This window comes from Phyllostomus discolor, chromosome 4 (genome assembly GCF_004126475.2).
Source record: "Phyllostomus discolor isolate MPI-MPIP mPhyDis1 chromosome 4, mPhyDis1.pri.v3, whole genome shotgun sequence".
NCBI lineage: Eukaryota > Metazoa > Chordata > Mammalia > Chiroptera > Phyllostomidae > Phyllostomus > Phyllostomus discolor.
Window position 1 is genome coordinate 2,193,502 of NC_040906.2, and position 19,067 is coordinate 2,212,568.

The following is a 19,067-nucleotide window of genomic DNA, read 5'->3' on the forward strand; positions in this document are numbered from 1 at the left end:
GGGACGGACCGCGTCTTGTCTACCCGTCCGGTCATCACGAACACTCGGGTCGCTGTCCCTTCTGCCTGCTGCGATCAGGCTGCTCGTAGAGCTCGCTCCGCACCCTGGAAGCTAAAACTGTAGCCGCACTGGGTTCCGGGGAGGAACCTCATGGCGTGCCGGAATGTGGGGTCTGCCTGTGCCTCTCGAGTCCCTTGAAGGACAAAGACCGTGTCCTGCCTCAGGGTCATCACGTGAGGGCCACCATACTGGGCAGTGCTCTGACTGCCCACCCTTCTCGGCCCCGCACCCTGGCACGCCCTGGAAGGAGGCCCACCCCCTGCTCCCTGACCATGGCACCCTTTAAGGTAGTGGAGTCCGGCCTCTGAGCCGTCCTCATTCATTCATTCATTCATTCACTCATTCATTCATCCATTCAGCAAACACCGCTGCCCAGCAGCCACACGCCGGTCACACTGGATACAGATGTGCACAGGGAAGCCTGTCATGGAAGAAATGGCCGTGCACGGCGGGAACCCCCACCCCACACCCCACCCGCCGTGCAGCGAGATAAGTCCTCCGAGGCAGGATGCAGAGCGGCACCGCTCAGAGCTGACCTTGGCCTTCCTCGTGCCTGGGCGTTGACGAGGTGCGGAGCTCTATTCAAAAGCCGGCCCTCCCGCTATCTGGCTCCTGGCCGACACGCCGCACTGTTTGAGCCTCGCCCTTCCTGACACTCTCGCCGCTCTTATCTCACATCCTGCGGGACCGCGGGCGGAGTGTGGCTGCAGGACGGCCTAACGCCCGTTCGTGTAAACACAATCCATCAGCCTCGCCCGCCCTGCCTGACAGCTTCGCGCCGACGGGTGCCAGGAAGGCTTCGTTACCACCCGGAGCCCCGGATGGCCCACAGAGAGGGCGGTGGGCGCCTTCAGGAGCCCCCTCTTCCGGGGGCGGGGGGCACCCAGGGTCTGTGTCCCACCGGTGGCGCTGTGATGGACAGGCGTGCCCCCTCTGCCCGGCACCCACTCTCCCTACCCCAGTGATAGGACCTGGGCCTCCCCGGGGGACCCACCGCCCTCCGTTCCCACCACCGCTCCCCATGCACCCAACACCAGAGACGCGGGAACAGCCTCCGAAGCAGACAGGTTCGATTCCCTCTGACGTGGGACCACCGGGCCGAGTGCTTCAAGGTCAGACATCGGCTCAGACTTGCTCAACGTGAGGTCTGAGCCCCTTTGGGTCTCACTCGCTCCCCAGGGGACCGTCCCGATGTGGGCTCATGGCTCTGTTTCCATCGGGGGACGTGCTGCGTTGTCCCACACGGCACGGCTGGGCCTGAGTCAGCGCCGGTCGACCCCTGTGGTTGGTTTGCAGCTACAGAGCCCTGGTGGGCAGCCGTGGCGCCTGGGCAGGCAGCAAGGGTCAGCGCGGCGGGAGCGGAGGGAGGAGCCGGAGGACGAGGGGCACGGAGGGACACGAGGAGTCAGTGCAGCACCGGCAAGGAGCCGCAGGCAGGGCCAGCGTAGCACCGACGGGAGAGAAAACTCTGATCCGGGGGCTGAGGCCGAGCCAGGACGGTGGAGGTCCAGGAGCTCACCCCGTCTGACCCCTGGGCGGCCTCCCGAAGGCCGTTCGCGCAGACGGACGGCAGCCAAAGGTCCTTGGGCTCACTTCCTCGTGACCTGCTCCCCTCCCCTGCGCCATGGCCCTCGTGAACCTGCTTGTCCAGCTCCAGTGTCCAGCTGTGAGTTCATGAAGCCCCAGGTGCCCTGCGCAAGTGCGCGGTCTAACCCCGGGGACACATTTTGGCCCAGGGACCCTTCCAACTCCTGCACCCCTCCCAGGGTGAGGCAGATGGGCCGGCACAGGCCCGGGGCCTGGCAGCTCGCTTCCTCCTGGGGGTCCGTCCGCGAGGGCTGGTCATAAGACAGACTGACGATAACAGATGGTGCTCATGGCCCCAGTGACCAGGACGTCCCTTGGCCTGTCCTCCGGTGAAGTGTCCAAGGTTCTGAGCCCGAACATTGTGCTCCCGTCCACACGGCCTCACCCCACAGCTGGGGCGGGGAGTGTCCAGGCCCCTGGACACACTGGGCAGGCCCACGCCCGCCTTCTAGGGAATGACCCCGGCCCAGACCTACGGCCCAGGGCCCCGTTCCTCCCATGGTTTCCCCTCGGATCGCCACCAGCCTCGGAGCAGAGAACGGGACTGTCTGTCCTCACACCCAGGGCAGCCCAGGACTCAGGGTGGGGAACCCAGGTTTGCTTAATCTCTCAGAGGCACAGGAGCCTGACCTCTTCCGGGTCACCGGCCCCTTTGGAAATAAGATGAAAGCTACGAACACTTTCACAAAAACACGTAACCTTTGGGGTGTCGGTGGGACCTCCTAAAGGCATCCGTTGAACTGCATTTAAGCACATGCAGGCACTTGGGAGACACACTGAAGACGCATTTTGGCCAAGTGACCAAATGACCACGTGTTCATCGGTAGTTGGCGGACACTGAGATCATGGCCCCCGGGTTGTACTCAGAAGAAGAGGCAACGTGGGTGTATGCGGGAGTTTATCGCTGTGGTTGGGCACACGCTTTGAAGGTCAGCACTGCCGTGTGCGGCCGGCGTCCTCCGAGTGTCTGCCCTTACCTGTGGCCGAGCGCACCTTGCCCCCGGGGGGAGGAGGCGCGGGAGCAGGGAGGCCCCCAGAACACTCTGGTTTCTGCGACATCCGTGACAGTGGGCCCCACACCGTTGTCCTTCGTGTCTTCACGCCGTGTGCTGTGTCTAGTTTGTTGCGTGTGCTGAAGACTGTGATTTTATTTTTTTTTTGAGTACTTTTTTTTTAGGATTGTGATTTTCTTTTTTTTCTTTTAAGATTTTATTTATTTATTTTTAGAGAGGGAAGGGAGGGAGACAGAGAGAGAGAGAGAGAAACATCAATGTGCAGTTGCTGGGGACCGTGGCCTGCAACCCAGGCATGTGCCCTGACTGGGAATCGAACCTGCGATGCTTTGGTTCCCAGCCCGAGCTCAATCCACTGAGCTACGCCAGCCAGGGCTGAAGACCGTGATTTTAGGTTTTAACCTCATGCGACATGTTGAGGTGGCTAGCGTTGATGTTCTGCCACATGAGGTGTGAAGGCTTCTCAAACAGGGTTTTTTTCTTTCTTGAGAGACTCATGCACTGAGTGGCCTTAAATAGCAAAACTGCACACACAGTTGCCGACTGTGGGTACTGCCGTGAGTGCCGAGACCCCACGGAGGGCGGAACCACGGTCTGGCGGGGCCCGGCCTATGGCCTGAGTCGCTACTTTCACTCCCATGGACTCCTTTTGGCCCCAAAGGCTCCGAAGCGACGTGACTCCTGACATCACCTGACACACAGCCTCTCTGAGACTGCATCTACCAGCCTGCCTTATTCGACGGCGAACATTCTTAATGCGTGTTTACAAAAGCAGTAGGCTCCCCATGGGGGTGTGTGGCAGCCCTCTATGCACGCGGTATTAAGTGTGCGTGTGCATTTCCACGGGATTTTAAGGTGGGATTTTAAGGTAGAAAGCGCGCCAGGAGGTCTTCGATCTGGGTTGTGTCCGGAGCGGTGCCTGCGTGGGGAAGAGAGCGTTCCTGTGCTGACGGGGCATCTGGCCGTGCAGCCTTTTCCTCGTCGTTGCTGCTAAGTCAGGTAGCAGAGTGACCTGCGGGGCCACCCACCCTTGGTCCGCAGGGGGCCGGAGGGGCCGGAAACGGTGCTGAGACTGAACCCCCGAAGGCCCGGGCCGCAGCCGGCACCGAATGCCAGGGTCTGTCTCATGGGCGAACTCCGGGGGTCTCTCCTTAAAGGAGCAGGAAACGGCCCCGTGGCCACCTGCAGTCCCCTGGGCTCCGGGACCCTCCTCCTGCCACAGCCTCCCACCCGGACACCCGGCGAGGGTGGGTTTCCCAGGAGGCTCCGGGAACGTGATGAGGTCGTCCCTGTCTTTAGGGATCCCACGCTCCGGGAGGGCGGGGGTGACTGCAGATGCTGCTTCTTCGACACGATGGCCACCGTGTGTAGGATGAACGTGGCATGGGGTAGGTTCCCCCCCCTCCCCGCTGGGGGGCAGCTTTCCTGGAGAAGGCGGCGCCTGAGCTGGGGCTTGAAGAGCGCACGGCAGGGGAGGGGGGAGCCGGGGGAGAGGGGCGCGGAGGCCCCGGGTCCCTCTCCGCAGGGTCAGAGGGAACCTGCTCTGGGGCCGCCAGCCCTAGGCTGCCCGGGGCTCTGGGGCCTCCGGAACCTTCCTCAGGTCCTCTGCCGTCGGCAGGGAGGGGCCGCATCTCCCCGGTCCTGGGAACCTGCGTTAGATGCAGGGAGGTGGCCCCGGGGACCCCGCAGACCCTAAAGCTGTGTGTGACACCTGAGCTTGGTGGGGTCTGGCCTGGCTCGCCGACCCCCTTCCCTGGGGCACAAGCCTGGCCGACTGCCCTGTGAGCCCCCCACATGAGCAGAGGCCTCTGGGAACTGTCCCAACAGGGCTCAGAGAACGCTGGCCTTCACAGTGTCCTCCTAAAGGGACTCCTTCCGGGTGATGACGAGGGGCCCAGGACAGGCTTACTCAGGGACTCTCAGCTCTCTGTCTTCGTGTCCGGAGCCACGGGACAGAGCCCGAGGGGGCTCCCTGGGGCTCACTTCGGCCCTGGTGCAGCCGGAGGGCGGGCCGGAGGCACAAGGCACCCTCCTGGGCATTGAAGGAAGATGGCGCCTTCTCGGAGAAGGGGCTGTTGCTGGCGGGGACCACCGGGGGGAGGGGGGTGTTGAGAGAAACGGGTGCTGGTCCTGTGGCCGGGGTCCCCCGCCTGCCCGCCTGCCCGCCGCTCTGTGGGCTCCCTGCGGCCCTGCAGAGGAAGGCACCTCCCCAGGGCGCCCACCTCAGACCTTGACCGCTCCGAGAACCCCAGCTGCTCCCGCCCGCCCCCTCCTGCCTGCGACCCGGTCCGGGTGGAGCTGCACCCAGGCTGCCCTGGACTCATCTGTTAGTGGTGACAGGTGGGGTGGATCAGCGAGGAAAAGGCTCATTAATCACCAGGACATTTTCCCCAAACAAGCCCATCGGAGGGGCAGACAGTGTGTACACCGTCCCCTCCGCCAGGCCCCGTTCGGCCGTGCCGGGCGCTGAGCAGGTGGCCGAGAGAGTGACGGCATCCCCCTCGCCTCGCGACTGTTTACAACGGCCCGGCCAACTGTGTTTCTCCCCGGCGCTGGGGATGCTCAGGCGACGTGACTCATCGGCACTGAAAGATGCCGTCCGCATGAATAATAGAGTGCTCTGGCCGTTAAGCGTGGCTCTCGGGGCTGCGCTGATGTCATGCTGGAAGATTCCTGCACGGCAACCCGAGGAGCTTGAGAAAGGTCAGCCTGACACAAACAGCCTCAAGGAAGCCGGGGGACCCCAGGCCAGCATGCAAGCGGGGACAGAGGGATCTATCTGTCTCGCAAATGCATGAAACCGCCTCCTGGCAGGGTGGAGGGGAGGAGGGGCGCCGACCCGGGTCCCTCTGGAAGTGAGTCCCGTCTCTATGGTGGAGGACAGAGGGTGTGCCCCGGTTGGCACAGCTGCTCCTCTCGGCGCCGTGGGTTAACCGCTCAAGCCGCCACGCAGTAGCTCAGGCTTGAACAGTGCTGTGCGTGGACGGCAGACAGTGGGGGCCGTGTTCCTCACTCATGGAGTGGGAGGTCACAGATGAGGGAGCACAGCAGGGCAGAGCGACCCGGCGATACGGGGTGGGTGTTGGAACCCTCGGTGTGAGCTCACTTCAGCCTAACACAGGCACCGATGGGCGATTATAGAGGTAAGGATGGTATGTGCGTGATACACCTGGGTTAGCGTGTGCACATATTTCTAAGCTCTTTCTGCTGAGAGAGTCCAGAAACGATGACACCCCCACAGCCGTGAGCACACCCAGCACCCCTGTCTTGGTCTCTAACACCATGCTCCAGTAAAAGGAACACAATTCCTTGAGGAAATGGCTGGTCCCAGGGCTGGGGCAGGAACTCTATAAGACAGGCCTGGGCGTACCGGGAAGCAAGGACGTGCTCAGAGTCAGATTGTGGAAGATGGAAACAGAGTGTTAGTCCGGGTTCATCAGTGGCGCCAAGTCCATCATACTGGCGTCAGAGATTAGCAGCTCACTGCCTGGTGTGGCGGGAGCCCGAGCGAGGGTTCTGTCCGGGTCTGGGATACAGGAGCCACAAAGGTCAGCTTTCCGCAACTCAGGACCATACACAATGTTAACTTTTACACGTGTTTCCTCAACTATATTGAATGACTATCTTATTTCTTAGCACCAGAGAAAAACTAATATGGACCAAGTCGGGAGACTCCCTAGGAATTCTACGGGTCAGCAACAGATACTCTGAACTCAGGATCCAGTCCGGAGCCCCGCTGATCTGGACCAGAAGGGGGTCTTCGGGACGGAGGGCTGGAGAAAGGGTCCCAAGGGAGGGGCTCGTGGGGAGAGGCACCGGTGGAATCCACAGACGCTGAAGGGCCCCAGCCCCCCAGCCTCACGTGTGGAGTCTGTGCCTCCACGGAGAATGTGCTTCCCCACCTCCCACGCCCGGAGCCTCTGAGAGAAATGAAACACGGCGGCCTCCAGGAGACAGCCGAGACCCGGGCTCGGGGGAGCCGCCGTGAGGTCCGGGCCGAAGTCTGAGCTCATCCTCAAGAGACCGTTAATTCACCCCACAAACAGTTATGGACCACACCGCTCGGAGAACTTGGTCTTTGGAACGTCCTCATACATCTGTTCTGTCCCTCTTTTATTATTATTTTTTTCAGGCTCAAAAGCCCTCGAAGAGAAAAGGTCCTCTGAGTCTGCAGCTGGCTCAGGGGTTGGGGAAGCTGGAGGTGGCAGCTGTAAGAGATGGTCCAGTCCTGGCATCTGTTGGGGGGGGGACCCAGGGACTCAGGGCACCCGAGGGTGCTGAGAGCCAGGCGGTAGGACGGGCTCGGAGACTCGGAGGCTTGGGCTCCCCCCTCTCCGAGGCCCCACGGCAGCTGGAGTGGACTGTTCATTGTCACGGAGCCCAGCAGCCGCTGCCGAGGGGTGGCCACGGGCCACCTGGTGCCCCACTCCCCAGCATTCCTGCGTCCTCCCCGGGCTCTCCTCACCACGCAGATGGGGCAGCCTCTCCGCTTTCTCCTGCCTGGTCCCTGCGTGGCTCGGTCCTGTTGATGCATGGTCCCCTCCTGACCCTTCGTCCTCTCCGGATTGGGGACGAAACGCCCGGCCCCTGTGAGAGCTCTCCCTTCGACTCGATGGCTGTGACTCCCGTTCTGTGGCACAGTTCCTAGGCTTGGGGACACCTGTTGGGGCTGCTCAGAAGCCCATCGTGGTCCCTTAGCTCCCTGCGCCCACCTGGGAGCGTGTAGGAGCAGGGGCTCCGGGCAGCCGGGGCCGGTGGCTGTTTCCAGATGGCGGGGCGAACGGAGTCCGTGCCGCGCGTAGGAAGCACAGGCCCGTGAGGCCGCATGCAGCTGGGACATCTGGCTGAGTACAACTAAAAATAACACCCCATAAAACGTATCCTATTCACTTCTTCTGACAACTGAAACACACTTTCCATTACTCATGGCTCCGTAAGTCTCACTGGTACGAGAGCCCTGACATGGGATACGGGCTGCAGGCGTGGCCGCGCCGTGGTCACGCACGGTGTCCCTGACCCCCATTCCTCGCTGCTCCCCAGCGGTCTCAGACTGTGGCACCTGCCCTCAGGGACAGCCTTCACTGATTGTCATCCCGTTTCTCCCCTGGCCTCCCTTCCCAAGGCCACTGTCAGGCTCTCGGGCTTGAAGACTCGGCCATCTGGTCGACCACTTCCTACTGTGCCTTTTCTTGGTCGCTGGTCCAGTCTGAGCCAGTGTCCCAGCCCCACGGGAAACGGTCACACTGGGTGCTTGTCCCCCTTTCCACTCCAGGACCCGTCGCTCTCCTGGACACTTAAACAGCCATCGGGTTCGACCGCGTGGGTGCCGTCCTATTCGCTCCTCAGCCCAGTGGCGTGTTCCTCCCCTCCCTTTGGGTGGGCGGCCGCAGAGCCCGGTCCGAGACTCGTCCCTGGGAGGTCTCCACTTCCGAATGGTCAGTTCCTCTCGCCCAGGAGCTCTCCGGCCAGTTTCCCACCATCCCTCGCTCTCATTCTCTCTTTCTGTCGTTGCCTCAGCGACACTTCCGGGATGTTGACCCGTCAGTCTTCTCTCAACCCCCCTGGTCCCCTCCCCGCGGCTCCACTGCCCTGCTGTCCAGCCCAGATCTCGGCTGCCCCACATTCCAATTTCTGTGCAGACCCTTAAGTTGCTCCCTGCCTATCCTTGTTCTTCTTCTTCTCTTTTTATACATTTTAAAAATGTATTTGTTTATTTTTAGAGAGAGGGGAAGGGAAGGAGAGAAGCATCAATGTGTGGTTGCCTCTCATGCATCCTCCCACTGGGGACCTCGCCCACAACCCAGGCACGTGCCCTGACTGGGAATTGAACCGGCAACCCTGTGTTTTGCAGGCCTGTGCTCTATCCACTGAGCCACAGCAGCGAGGGCTGTCCTTGTTCTTCTGTTTCCCTCTTCCCCCAAAGCCCAGTCGTGACCCCGCTTCCTCCGGGCAGCCCTGTTAGGCCTCCGGGATGGACTGCCACTTCCAGCAGCCTGGCCAGCCCTCTCGTGTGTGCCCCAGGTGTTTTCCCACACCCTGCAGAGGGCGAGGGCAACTTTCTCAGCCCTCTACCATTTCTCAGACTCTGGTCCCACCTGCCCTGCCTCCCCCCGTTGCGAAGGCCATCCTGGCTTTAACCAGGAGGCGCCTCGGGAGCCTCGGAACTTTCTCAGCTTCTTCCTGCTCCTGCAGATCGTAGGAGTGTCAGCACACACGCTGACGTCTGGGCTCCTTTCTCCTCCTTCAGGGAGGCAGGTCGGCTCCTGAAGGAACTCCCCTCGGCCGTGTGCTGCGTGTCATTGCTTCTGGGTCCCAAGCGGTCTGCACCCTCCCTCCCGGGTCTGTGAGTTCACCCCCCGACTCTTCCTCCTTCAGCGTGGAAGTGTTCCCAGGACCCTTGCATGGTAACGTCGGGGTCCTCAGGCAAGGTGCTCCGTATACAGTGCTGTGATCAAAATGTAGTAACGGAGACACCTCTGTGCCTCTGTGATCGATCATTAATAGCAGTGTGACCTAAGCAAGCGACTTCACCGTTGCCTGCGTCTGAAAATAACCGTTCCTCGTGGAGTTCTTGTGAGGTCAGGTGCGCTAAGGGGTTTCATAGGCTTCACACAGCACTGGGCGGCTGAGAAGTACCCTCGCTGTCATTTCAAGGAATTGCCATTTCAAGGGTGTGGGTTTCAGTGGCAATTCAGAAGGACAGAGTGAGAGGACTGGAGATTTGCACATTAGAAAGACATGCACGAAAATGTCAAGAGCTTAAAAAATTAGACGATGTTTTGTAAATGCCTTTCGTAGTCCTGTTGTCCCTTGATCTGGACTGAGGGAGATTCATTTTCCTGAAGACCACGTCACGTGTTTTCGGTGGCGACAAAGAGCCGCACCATCAGCTGCCTCTTTCGGTCGACGAGGAGTGGGAGGAAGTAACTTGAAGTTCAGGACGAGGAGAGGGCTAGGAAACAGCCTCCTGAAAAGGAAAACACAGAGAAAAGGATACACGTGGTGCCTGGCGAAATAGCAGCGAGTACACGAGGCGACTCAGGCAGCCCAGCACGCCCGTGGGGACAGGAAAACCGGAGCTGAGATTCGCAGTGAGCAGTGCCAGGCTGCCGCTCATTTCTCTGTGTCCCTATCCCGAAATAAACCGAGCACCAAGGAAAGAGAGGAAGAGACGGCTCTAGGAACACTTGTGGTCAGTCCGATTCTCATGTCTGTTTTCGGCAGGCTTCCTTTAAAACCCAGCTGCACAGCAGAGAGGAGTCTCGCGGCCAGCAAAACCCTGTCATTTGCAAACATAAATGGAAACCAGCGCTTACCAATGAGGGAATGTCTCGCTTGGCAGAGGGCACTCGGCGCATATGGCCCGAAACACCCACCCGCATCCCGGCGCCGCACCCTGGGCACACACGCACCTCACCTGTGGGGCCAGGACGCTGACTTTCTGAGGGCGTCGATGCTCAAGGCCACCAGCCGTGGGCACCACGGCGCCTGGACATGGCGCTGACCGGCACCGCCACCTGTCTCCTGAAGCCACCGAGTCGGCAGGGCACTGCAGGGACACTGGGAGGCGGGGACGCACCATGTGCGCGGCGGGCGGAAGCCGGCATGGGGCGGCCGCTCCGCGCCCAGAGGAGGCCGCCGGATCGCCGGGTCTGCATCCAGCGCCTGGGGGCTGGTGTGTGACCTTGGGCGGAGTACTTCAACTCTGCGTGCGAGTGTCTCCCGGCCTTCACACTGGTGATGGTGAAGAAGAGGATGCGGTGGCGGTGGCAGCGGTGGTGGTGACAATACCCACATTGTGAAGCGGGGCCAGGGTCCCAGGAGTTCCGGCAGGCAGCCAGTGCCCCGTCCTGCCGGCCACTCCTGTCATCGGAGTAGGCCCCACACGGATGGGGTTTCCAGGTTTGCTGTCGTTTCAAGTGTCGGCACAAGGTCAAGATTCACCAGGGACTGTCTTTGGATGTCCGGCCTTTTATTGAATTTACAAACCTACTTCACATAAACGCCATTAAAAGAAAAATCTAAGTATCACACCACCCTAAGTCCAGGTAAAACAACGTATTTCACACCTTAAAACCAAATGTAACTAAAGAATTTTGTCATTCTTTCGACTAAAATGATTTTATACTTAACTTTCCTACAGTAAATACAAAAGTATGGGCCCAATTAATGCCTTTTAATTCCAAATCCAAAAAATTGTACAAATCTAGTGAACGACTATTAGTCTTGGAAGAATCGAGCTATTCCTTTACCACTTGAGTGCTTAACACATTGTAAAACTTCTAGAAACTAAAAAGTATACCTGCACTTGGTAACATTATTCATTAACCATCAACAGTCTCTCTGGGCAAGATAACCATGTATTACCAGTTAACAGGCGACCATTCAATGTATCACTTCTCAGATTTTAATGTTTCCTCCTAATTGTCTAACACGTGTCTTAACTACGTATGCATCTTCCCATGCAGCTTCTCAGAAGAATACTTAAAGTTGTTCGTAGTGGTAAGCAGCATGCTCACGTCACTTACAGTGCGCTTTGGGGCCCCTTGCGGGGACCCCAGTTTTTTGCAACACGTGAAGGTTACGTTTCGTGCAGCGCCACTCACCAGGGGACCGGGGGTGGGGGTGGGGGTGGGGCAGCAGACTCTACACGAAATGTGCGTGCGTGGGAAGACCTAGGCTGCCCCCAGACCCATGGAAGTCCTCTAAGCAGGCTTTTAAAGCCCGGGTGACCGGGGTGAAACCAAAACACAGCGTACAGAGTGAACCAGCAGCAACAGCCCACCTGCAGTGAGGCGGTCACCGTGGGCACAGGTAGGGGGTTCCCATCTAGCCTGGGTGCCGCAGGGTCCACCCCACACGACGAAGACGGCGACGATGGTGATGGTGGTGATAAATGGGAGGAAGGGAGGAAGGTGGCTACTGCCAGAAAGGAAAAACCACCCCCGGGCTTTCTCTCAGAAACCCACGAACCTTTCTTCTCGAGCTTCGCTCCGAGCGTTCAGTCTGTGCGAGACCCGCAGTGACTCTCGGCCGTTCAGTGCGCGTGGCCGGCGGGGGCTCGGACGGCTTTGTCTGCACGCTTCTGAACGCAGCGCGGCCCGAGGAGCGACGTCCCTTTGAAGGGGCCGCCGCCCTGCAAGCAGGCGCGCGGCAGGCCGTGGTGGCTGCGTCTGAAGTCCCAGCTTTAGTCATGAAAGACGAGGGTTCTCTGTGCCTCCTCGGTGAGTTCTGAGTCGTGACACGCTCTCCCCGTTGAAGCCCACGAGCCCTCCGGGGTCCCCTCCGCCAGCCCCAGGCCCGGGCCGCTCCCTGCGGGTGGAGGGAGAGTCACTTGCCAAATCAAAGCTGGTTCAGATCCGGCCGGAGGAGTCGTTGCAATGTGGGAGACCTTTCGGAGGCTGCCTGACCGAGCCTCCTTACCCAGGGCCTCTCACAGCGCTGGCGCCGGCCGACGGGCGACGCCGCTGGAGGAAGCACATTGCTCTGCCTCCCTCCCCTAAGGCACTGGTGGAGAGAGCCACCCGCAGTGGCTTGGAGAGAGGCCAAAGCCCAGCAAAGGACACGCTGGGGCCACGATGAGATCCATGTGGGCGGCCAAAGCTCGGAGACGCCACGTGCTGCAGGGTCAAGAGTGACCATTGCCCACACCAGCCCGAAGGGACCGTCTTGGAGGCCACGCCCCTTTGAGGGGAGTGGAGCGATGCGGCTTGGGAGGTGCTGGGATCCGAGGCCAGGGGGGCGATGTCCAGGCCTTGGCTGGTCTCCTGGGGCCGCGTGCTCTGGGCCACCTGTTCTCCGTGCCCCTGGGAAAGCGAGTGACACGGGGCCCAGCTCCAGCCTCTGCCCCAAAGCCGTCGGGGCTGAGAGGGGGCGGGGGTCCAGGGGAGCGGGGGGAGGGGGCCGAGGGGAGCTGGGGGGCCCAGGGGAGCCGGGGCTGCGCTAGCGATCGTGCGTAACAGGCGTCTGCTGCTTCTCTCGTCCGCCTCATAAAAACCGTACACAAAGGCCACTTTCATGAGGCCTTAAATGGCTACAGTGAACAGGACTTAAGATTCCATAGATGTTTATCTTCATCTCTCCTCATATAAGTTAAATGTCATCCCGAGAGTTCTTAGAATTTGTTTGAGGGAAGAGCTCAGGCAGGAGAGGAGCACTGCCCTCCGAGACTTCGAGAGGCGAACGCCGTGTCGCCCCAGCGGGTGGGGGAGAAAACCGGTCCCACACCGCCAGCTCTGCCCGGGGCGGTGTCGCGGGACTGACCCAGGCTGCCGGTGTGAGCTGTGGCCCTCGTCCATGCGTGGCCCTCGGGGTGGGCGCATCTCACTGGGAAGACTCGGCATCGAAGGATGAGCTGACGGTCTGACCCAGACTGCGCCGCGCCCTTGACTTTTACGGAAAAACAGCCCGGTCCAAGGTCAACGATAAGGAGACGCTCTTCCTGCTGGGAGCGCCGGGCAGACCCAAATGCTTCCCAGAAAAGCTTCAATGGCATCCAGGCTCCCCTTGCAGCTCCCAGGAAATAGCTGAAACAGTTGGTTAGTAGGTCTACGTAACTGAATGCCGGTTGCATTCAATGTTCTGAGGGCCTGCGACAGGCCGGGCAAACGCTGTGCTCATACGGGCCCCCGTCTGCCTTGGGTGGATGGGGAAACCGGGACTCAGGGGGTTGGGGACAGGACCCGCGGTCACGCAGGAGGAGGAGGCACAGCTGGGGCTCCCACCTGGACTTCGAGACTTCGCGGCCCCCTCACGACGACCGTTGTGAAGCCGGGTGGGCGAAGGTAGAGGCTTTCTGGCCCTTTCTGGCCAGTTGTCCAGCCAGCCCTCGCCCCACCCTCCTCCGCTCCATCTCCAAACCAAAGGAAACAAAGCAAGATGAAACAGAGTAAAGCCCTGCCCGCCGCCCTCCTCACCTGGAGCCCCGCCCCGTTCTTCTCTCTTCCCACCTCCACTTCCCTCACTGCTGGGCTCTTCTCTCTAATGAACATCCATGAGCCCTAGTGAGCTAATAAGCGAAGCCCCTCAAATAACACAGTCCGTCCAAACAGGGTTTTCTGGAGGCACATGCGCGGCCGAGCCCAGAGATGCGCCTGGCAGGACAGAAGTCTCCACGTCTTTGTCCGTCCCGCCATCCCGCGGCCACCGTCCACTGTCACACCACTTGTCCTGACCGCATGGCTGGCCTGGGTCACCGTCCATTTCTCATGACTCCACTAGGACAGTGCAGAAGGAAAATACACTTGATTTGTCCCAAGACTCCTAAACTTGCAAAGAGCCCATGCTTTGTGTAAAAAACATCCCCGATCTCTGCAAGTGAATGTTAGAGGTTCGTGCTTCGGGGCGTCTGCTTAACCCGGGGGCACTGCACCCCCGGCCTCCCCACTGCCCACGGGCTGGGTCTTCCTGGGAGAAGCGTCCCGGAGGGGAAGGATCCGTGGCAGGCTTCCTTGCTGTGCTGCCCTCCTCCGCGTTGTTGGCTTCCCTTGCAGAACCCCCTGCCCCTTGCGGCCAGGACGGATGGGACCGCAGCCACGTAATGCCTCCGTGCACAGCCGAAGGGGGACCAGCTGATTTCGCTCTTACCCCGGCGTGCACGCACTATTTCTTTCAGCTGCTCCCCGTAAAGTGTTTTGGATGGGTGTGCAACGTTGATATGGTCACAGACACTTGATCGCGAGCAAGCGCCCATGACCGCGAAAATGTTGACTTGACCCCCCCCCCAGGCCGGCGGGGGCTTTTGCACGCTCCCTCGGGCCGCCCTTTCGCTCACTCGGTTCAGGGGTGCGTGCGAGCCCGCCTTCCTCAGCCGGGGTCCCCTGCTGTCAATCTCCCACAAAGACAGTTACTGTTTTCTGAAAAACGACCGGACAGCTGCCAGAGGATTTTTTTAAAGCTCGTCAAGCATCGCTCGTGCACATGTACAGTGATTGCGCGGCTCGAAGATTTAGTGAGTTCCCTCATGAGGAGCCCAGATGGCGGAGGGCGGCTCAAAGGCGGGGTTGGGACCAGCAAGCCTGCAGGGTCAGGACCCAAACGGGTCACAGCCCGCGGGGCCACAGACGAAGCAGGGCAAAGCAAAACCAGGCAGAACAAAACAACAGCAGCAGATGCCCACGTCTGGGCGGGCTCATCGTCACGGGACAGAAATGCGTGTGCCTCACCCTTCACCCGCACTGGGTCAGCCCTGCATCAGTGGTATTAAACCAAATTTAAAGATCACAGCAGCGTCTCCCAGGGCTCGGGTGCTCCTTATATGGGCTCGTTAGACCCGTAGGTGTCGCTCTGGTATGACACTGAGTAAGCACGCGTTCATCTGTCCCCCTTCCCGGGGTTTGGGGGCTCTTTCTCCACTCCCCTTCCTGGGACAGTTGTGCGGGAAAAGCACGGACACGGTGGGGTTCTCTGGGCGGTCTGTCCCAGGATCCTCACGGAAACCTCTTTCTGCAGTCCCTGGCCTCTCGGGTGGGGTTCTGGGGGCGGGTTCAGGGCATCGCAGCACCTGAGGGGGTGACACCAGTGTGCCTCTCACGGCAACAATGTCAAACATCCGTATACTGGGGGCAGGGAGCAAAAACCACAAAATTATCTTCTGGAGGGAAGGCCTCTTGTAGGACAGGCTCTCCACACTACCTGAGTGTCCCAGGAGCCCACCTGTATCAGTGTGCCAGCTGGTGTCGTTATGAGAGGCTGCGTCCGGCTTCAGTGAAATGTTTTTGAAAACTCAATGCGTTTGCCCATTTCACGATGAGCGCACCTGCCCAGCCACGCTGAGTGGTCAGCAGGTTTTGACCAAGGACGGCACAACCCCCGGGCCCCACCCTTCCTATTTCACCTCACCTCGCCCCAAGCGACTTTTTTTTGTTTCCTCAGATGAAAAAAGCTCTTCATGGCAAATGTTTTACTGATGTGGCAGAGGTGGAACAAAAAATGGTAGCAGCACTGAAAGAAGGTAGAAACACTCATCGATCAAAATCCACGAGTTCAAAACCTGTTCCGCGCCGTGGGAAAGACGTCCTGATGGGCGTAGGACATCAAATGGGGAGTACCGTGAAGGTGACTGAAGCTTAAATGTGTGCAATATTATATAAATAAATTCCTTTTCGGGGTTCTCCCTGGCACAGTGTTCACGGAGCACCCCGCAGTCTATAACGGCTTTCACACGCCCTGCTTGTCTGTCCCGCTCTGAGAGACCTGGAGAACAGGTGCCTCATTCCAGTTAATTACTGTAAGTATTTAATAAATAGGCAAATGGTTTTGGATTCTGTGTCTGTATTTGCTTGAGTGAAATAATGGACAAAAGTCTTTCCAAAGAGAGGGAACTGTTAACGTCCTAGAGAAAGGGCAAGGAGACTGTTGGGATGACCGTGCCCAGAAACGCCCGCCGATGCTGGGAGGCGGCCAGTGGCCTGACCAGTGTGTGCCGGCCCTGCCCTTCCCGCTCACAGCGGCCTGGCTCTCGAAAGGCAGGGCTACTGCAAACGGGGCAGACCCAGGGCGTAAGGGCCCCGCACGCCTACCTGAGTCTAGGAGCCCCGTTTTGGGGGCCGCGGCTCACCCTGCCAACGCTCTCCTTTGGTTTCTTCAGGTTCCTCCAGGCTTGAGAGTGGTCCACCCCCCCACCCCCCGGTACCACCCCGCCGCAGCAAAAGGACTCTCCTCTTCCCGGACACCAAGGCCTTCGCCGGTCTCCATGTGCCGAGAGCCCGTTCTGCTGAAGGGCCTTTAGGAAAATTAAAGGCAGTCAACGCCCCCAGGGACACCACAGGGGACTCCACCTGCAGGCCGGCAGCTCTTTCTTTCCCCCTTTCCTGGCCGAGGCCTGAGACCCCCACTCCCGTCTCTGTTCTACCTCACTGAGCGCCGTGACCCAGAGCTCCCCAGAATTGGGATGTGTGCACCAAGTCACGAAATGGGCTGCAGGAATGATGTTGCCATGCTCCTGGAGCAGGCAGGGGCCCCGTCTGGGTCCACAGTGACCTGGCCTGCCCGGACAGGTGCTGCTTGTCCTCCGGCCACGCCCCTCCCAGCGGACTCAGAAGGCCCGGGGCCTCGGCGGGATGGGAGCCCCTCACCCGCAAGGCCTACACGGAACCAGACACAAGCCGCCAACTCGGCCTTTTCTCTGGAAGCAGGAAGTAAATTCTCAGGGGACCCTATTATTTTCTCGTGGCCGCCTCTTCGGGAACAGTGGGGCCCGAGGCTTCCAGGGTAAGGAACATGAATCGCGCCCTCGCTTTGCTGCGCTTCAATTAAAGCGAAATGAAAGCAGGCGTCGGCGTGGGGCCTGCCTGTGGCCCTCCGCCTGTTGTGAAAGGAAATGATTAGAAGAAAAACACTCCTTTTGATTTTTAATAATCCCCGTGGCCCCCAAGTGTCCTGCGCGCCCCCAGGCGGGGGGCGGGGCAGCAGCATCATTACCTCGGTGCCCAGAGGACGCCAGTGCTTTGGCCCTGCTCCTCCAGGGCCCAGAGCAGCTCTCCTGTGATCGGGGACACACCCGTCACCCGTGCTGCTCCCACGGCCTTGGCGGCAGGTGTCTGGGCAGGGGGGGCTGCTTCCCCCAGCTCGGCAGCCCCCCCTCCAGTGAGAGGACCCCTGCGGGACGGGCCCCTCTCCCAGTTCTGCGTGACGCCGACACCTGGCCTGGGTAAGGGTCTGATTCTCGCCCGGGGCCCCAGAGAGCGTCCCAGGAACACGCACCCCTCATCTTCCGGCCACGGGGACTCAGGCGGGCAGAGACTGGGGGACTGACCTCGTACTGCCCCCTAATTTTTTTTTTCACATCATGCAGCAGCTGAGAATTTCGGTCCATGGGCTCAGGCGTGAATGCAGAGCCTGTCTTGATTTTCCCCCGACCAACCCAAATCCGCCTCCAGGGGTGCGACCCACCAGCCTGGGGAGAATCGAGCTCATGACCACCATCTCCCCTCCCCCAACGCCATGGTCCCAGGCTGGCGGGACCCCAGCCCCAGAGCAGGGCCTCTGGCGCCTGATCGGTCACGGGTGTGGTTGGGCAGCCCTCTGCTTGGTGCTGCTGCACGGCTGGAAGCCTTGGCTGCGGTGCAGGCTCTGATGCTGGGACCCGGACCCTTACATGTCCCCCTCGGACCCGAGGAGGCTGGGCCCCCCCCCAGGAGATCAGACAGGGAGTGGCGTGCAGGCAGCCTCTGTCCGCAGGCCTGTGGACCCCAGACCTATTCCCGGTCCAAGAAAATAATTGCACTTTCTTCTCACCTCCCCTAGTCTGGGATACTTGGCACCGTTTTCTCAATAAACCTAAACTCGAGCAAGAAAGGTTGTCTTCAGGCAGCTCCAGGTGGCCCGGCAAATGGCCCTGTGGCTGGGAAGTGCAAAGGGCGCCCCCCTTCTTGGAGCACAGGGCGTGTACGCAGTTAATGCCGTGCGTGCAGTCTACCGGTCAGCCCCTGCATGGGCGTGCGTGGGTGAGAAGACCCGGCCGGGCCCTGGCGGCCCCAGAGGCACCCCCTGCCACCCCTCTCTGCTCCGTATGGGGGATCTGACCCTGAGGGCTGCAGGTCCACGGCCCCTGCGCTCCGGCCTCAGACGGGCTTGGCGGGCGGAGCCGGGAGGGAGCCCAGCGGGCAGGAAGGTGGGGAGCCCGGCTGTGGCTCCTCCTCCCTTTGTTCAGGTCACATGCCCAGGGCCATGGAACCCCCCTGCTCCTGCCACATAAGCCCCCTGGGGTTCCGACGTCTGCCCTGGGGAGTCCCAGAGTGGCTGCCGTCCCCGAGGCTGGATCCTGACCCAGCCACTGCCGGCCGTGTGGTCCTACTTTCTGCAGGTCCGTCTGCTCCCCTGGAAAATGGCAGCCACAGTGCTGTCTTTGGAGAACCTCGGGGTGGCCTGGACGACATACCACTTGTACCCCCATCTGGAGACTGCGGCAAAGGGATTCTGGGAACCTGTGTCGGGGGTCCCGAGTGTGGCTGAAGGGTGGGGGCTGGCCCTCGCACGGGACGGCCGAGAGTCACCGAGTGAAAGCGTTGCCCCTTCGGTCCTTTCTGGGCACAAGGAGGGCGTGGGCTTGCGGCTGGTGTGTCTCAACACGCCTCGTACGGCCGGGCTCGTTTCCTGCTGGGCGGGGGGGTGGTCTCGGGGGGGGGGGTGCGCGGGGGGGAGGGGATCAAGTTGCTCTGTTACACGGATCTCCTTGCACAGGCAGCTTCTGCTGATGGCAAGCGACCTGACACCAGTTCCCCCTTCTTGGGGGTGAGAAAACGTCCTTTTAACCACGAATTCGGTTAAGGTTAAACACTGATTGGTCTGGGGAAACGCAGAGGCGAAAGCACTGCCCAGGGCGCGTCCTCCGGGTGCAGCCCGGGAGTCGGGGTGCAGAACAAAGACTTTCCCCCTCGGGCGCGCAGCCCCCGGCCAAGATCAACA